Below are 4,759 nucleotides of genomic sequence, written 5' to 3'. Positions count from 1 at the left end.
ACTCAAAGTACAGTCAAATTGGCTTATGAAATAAACCCACCAATATGACCACAGCATGTCATAGGAATGCTTAGATCGATTGATTTATCTTGCTTTTTACTGTACTCCCTGTATTCATGAGGTTAAACCGCACATTTCCACGGTAGCTCATACCCTGTAAATGCATAAGTTCTCGCTCGGTTTTGCAGACTCATGGCACCCAGTGTCAAAGCAGTGCTACTGTTCCTGTGTGGTTTATCTTTCTTTTCAGATCCACATCCCTGGCGTGGCTTTATAAATATATACGAAATTAACGCATATTGCTTATTAGTTTAATGCATCTGATTGTAATTAACCAGTAACAATATAATGGTCCACAGAATGGTCAAACTATTCCAAATGCCATAACTGCTTTAGCGTTGTTACTCTCACTGCACCTTCTTCTTCTTTCCAGCTGCTTCAGCGTTAGGGGTTGCCACATCAGATCATATTACTCTCACTGCACCACTCGGAGTATTTATATCACTATATCTGAGTGTGGAATCACAGCTATACAGTAGCTGATCAGAAAGAAATTATCGGTATCAGCATCAAGCACACACTGCCTCAGCAATTGGCTATTTGAACTGCTGTCATCTGAAACGCTTCAGTGTCCTTTCTGTACTGACCTCAGCGGTTCAGAAACAGTTTCATCACAAGAACTCTAAAGCGCACTCCATCAGTACATCAAGTGCTCCTTGTAGAACTGTCTGTACTTACAAGTACAATCGCCTCACTGTAAACTTGCGATGCAGTTCTAATATTGCACAACCTATGCCACTTTATAAAGCGTGTATCTACATATGATGCGATATCATTTTTAAGATGAAATGGAGCACAATATGTTTATTATATTATACAGACTAGCAAAATACCTGTGCATTGGCGGTGAAATGCTGCCTTAAAATTTTATTAAGAAGAAAATTAAACCTTTTAAACTGAGGGAAAATATACCAATAATTATTTGTTAAGTATCTCTTTGCATACCACATTGTGAGTCCGGCCCTCCGGTTGTAATATGACCAAGCTGTGCTGAGCTTACTCTTAAGCATACAGCGATACAGTTAGCCATGTGAACAGTAATCTTGTTTCAAATCTCACAGCTTGGATTGCTGCTGTCATAATGGTTTGAGTTTCATGGTTTTGTTTCAATTACGACAGTATTTGTAGGACTTACGTTGAAGAGACATTGGCATCTGTCAAGCGTTATAAGTCTACAACCCGGTTTCATCGATAACTTTACATCCAGCTTTTGAGAGTTTAAACATTCATAAACATCAAAGTGTCCAATACTGAAATCGTCACCTGTCAATCTAAGATGTTTAAGAGGCATTGGCGGTTGTCAAAAGGTGTAAAATATTTGGCCATTTTGGTACACTTGAAAGTGACAACCGAACAATTCACCAGCAGCCATCAACTCATGTGCAAATGCATAGGTGAAGGGCTTAACATTTCACTCTTCTAGTGCTCCTGTGTAGAATAATTTATCTCCTGTACGTCATCAGTCCACTCCTTGAACCTGTCCCAGTCATTCAATACATAAGACACAATGTTCCTCGGATATCCGGATAGCCTGATATGGCGTGTAATGTAACAAGAGAATGGAAAAGGTAGGTGCCATCTCTCGGGCATGGAAACCACTTTCGGTAAGTGACATTTCTTTGATCGATGGTGATCACCTCGATAGACATGTTAATAGGGGTACTGTTGGAATGATAAAGGAAATGTGTACCTGAACAATGTAAAGTAAGTCTAAAATACCTACACAATAACTATAATCGTAATAAATGAACAATAAAACAGCGGAAGCTGTGGATTAAATATAAAGGCTGTAGTTATCAGCAGGGAGATGTGAATCCCGTGGCGAAGCAAGGAAGGGAATGTAGAGACTGGAGCGACGGACAGCCTTATATAGGCAGGCAGCCAACAACGTGTACCAAATTTCTTGAAGATAGGCCCATAGGTAAAAAAAAGACCGTTTGAAAAGTTCAATATGGCGGCCGACAGTGGCATCATACCACCGAAATAAGTACCAAATTTCCAACCTACACTAATAAAGTTCAACATGGCGGACGTTATCGCCCGTTATTGACGTTACACATAAATTTTGAAATGAAACCTGCTTAACTTTTGTAAGCAAGCTGAAAGGGAATGGTCTGCCAAATTTCAGCCTTTCTACCTACAGGAAGTTGGAGAATTAGTGATGTTGGAAAGTTCAATATGGCTGCTGACAGTGGCGTAATACCACGAAATAAATGCGATTACTTGGTTTGGTTAGTGCAGGAAGCGCCCACAAATTCGTGAAGATGGGTCAGCCTTCTACCTACGGGAAGTTGGAAAATTAGTGACTTTGGAAAGTTCAATGTGTGGCTGACATGGCGTCATACCATCGAAATAAGACATTACATGCGGTTTGGTTAAACGCGGGAAGCGCCTACCAAATTTCGTGAAGATGGGTCCATAAATAAGAAAGTTCAACATGGCGGACGTTGTCAACGTTCGTGTAGAATTTCGAAATGAAACCTGCTTAACTTTTGTAAGTAAGCTGTAAGGAATGAGCCTGCCAAATTTCAGCTTTCCACCTACCCCGGGAAGTTGGAGAATTAGTGATGAGTGAGTGAGGGCTTTTTCCTTTTATTAGTATAAATAAAACTTTATCTTTAACTACATGGTGCATGGCGCTAGCCAGAAGCTGGAACCTGTTCATGGATTGTTCCTGCCTCGACTGTATTCTTGCTGTGGCTGGCTAGCGACACTGGAAGGATAGATGGATAGAATAATTAAACTTTACAAAGATAATTCAATGGTCGTAAAAGTTTTTAGAATTGGTGTCCTAAGCTTACAGATGGCTTAACATCTATTACAGAGCTGATTTGTGTGGCGATTGGGCTTATGGGAGAAAATAAGGACAGGAATTGGGGGTTAGTATGTTTGAAAAAGACAGTACTTCTGTAATAAAAGTATTTCATCGAGAAGGTGAGCATGGCAGCAAGCATCTTCGGAGACATGAACAATCACTGTGTTCCCATGTTTAATAACATGCTTTAACTCCTGTCATCATGAAAATGATATCACGTATACTTCTCACTATTTTAATTATTCAGAGAGCTGTAATATTATGAATGTAATGAATTCTGTGTCCTGTTGGAGGAAGAAGCCTGGAAGCACATAGTGATTCACCCACATAAAAAGGTCAAATACAAAACAAAGCATTTAATGTGCTACTTTAATTCTGATGGGATTTGAGAAACTAGTAATTAAATGATTTTAAGATGAACTTTATGATGTTCTACTTTTATGACAAAATAAACTACGTGATGAAAGCGGAAATTTCGAGATTAAAGTTCACATTTAGTTGCTTTATTCCCCTCTGTGTGCCTTTTTTTCCTCTGAACTCTAATAAGCTTTCATATGACACTAAGATGTTGGGCTACGACTCACCTTTTAAGCGACTTTGATATGTGATAACTTTTTTTTTATTTTGGGCACTGTGTAACTTTATGAACTTGAGCTTTCGATGTTTCTCCCAACCGGCTATGTCACTCGATTAACTTCCTTCTGTTGTTTATACCACTGTTTAAACCAATAAATAGTAAATTTTTCCTTGCGTCCACTTGGTATTCACTGAAATTCTTCTATTTTCTCTCGTACTTTTGCCATTGTCTTTTCACAGAAGGCTGATCTTAAGGGCTATTTATTTTGTTTTGCATATTCAAAGAGTAATTCTGGGAGGGGGATGGGGGGGACAGCAGGTGCGTGAAGCGTGCGTTACTTTTCACGCTGACGGGATTTATGTAGCGAGGAAGAACGTGGAAGTTGGCAAAGCACTGATTTATGCATCTGGATTTTTTTGTGCATAAGTACATTTCCACTTTTTGTGCTTCGTCCTGTTATTGTGCGAATTCTATGCAAAGGCGTTATGTATGAGGCCCCAGGTTACTGATAGGTTTTTTTTCTGATTAACTAGCATATACGGGTATACAAGACAATAACAGGGCAAGGCAATTATAAATACTAATCACGGTCACAGATATTTGATTACAATCTATTTGCATAGCTATGGTCAATTATACTCAACAATGGACAATTACATATAATAGTTATTATAAAAATGCGACAGCTGAATCTTCGATTTACTACTCTGAATTGAGTATTCGAACAGCCCCTGCTGTCAATCGCTACACAAATGAATCTGCTTGTTTAATACTTTCAAGAGCACTTAGTATTGCACGGCACCTGAAAGTTGATTCATCTTTAATACACTCTGGTATAATTCATACCCTACCAGTAAAGTATGATATAATCTAATATTAATAAAACTTGCAACAAACTCACTGCCATCTTGATTTCCAACTCAAACTCTGTCTTGTTCTTCTTTCCTCAAAAAGCTTTCATAAGATTTATTCAAAGACAACCGTTCCTTTGAGTGCCGACAAAAACAATGATTGGCATATCAAGACTGACATTGAGGGCCTTCCGTGATATGAAGGGTGTTCCGTCTGATGCCTATGTATTGCAGGCTGCAGCTAGACCCTTCTCACTTCATCAATCCACACCATCCCAAACACCTACCTTCCCTCCTTATTTGCTATACAGTATTGCCCTGGATTCCTGTAAGTCAAATCATGTACCTCTGATGATGATTCCTGGTAGAATCGAAAGCTTAGGAATAAAAAAAATATATTTTAAGATCATGATTCATTTTTCCCTTGTGAACTTTCAACTACTAATATATGTATGT

Source organism: Polypterus senegalus, unplaced genomic scaffold, assembly GCF_016835505.1.
Source record: "Polypterus senegalus isolate Bchr_013 unplaced genomic scaffold, ASM1683550v1 scaffold_4887, whole genome shotgun sequence".
NCBI lineage: Eukaryota > Metazoa > Chordata > Cladistia > Polypteriformes > Polypteridae > Polypterus > Polypterus senegalus.
Note: the sequence above shows the minus strand (reverse complement) of the source record.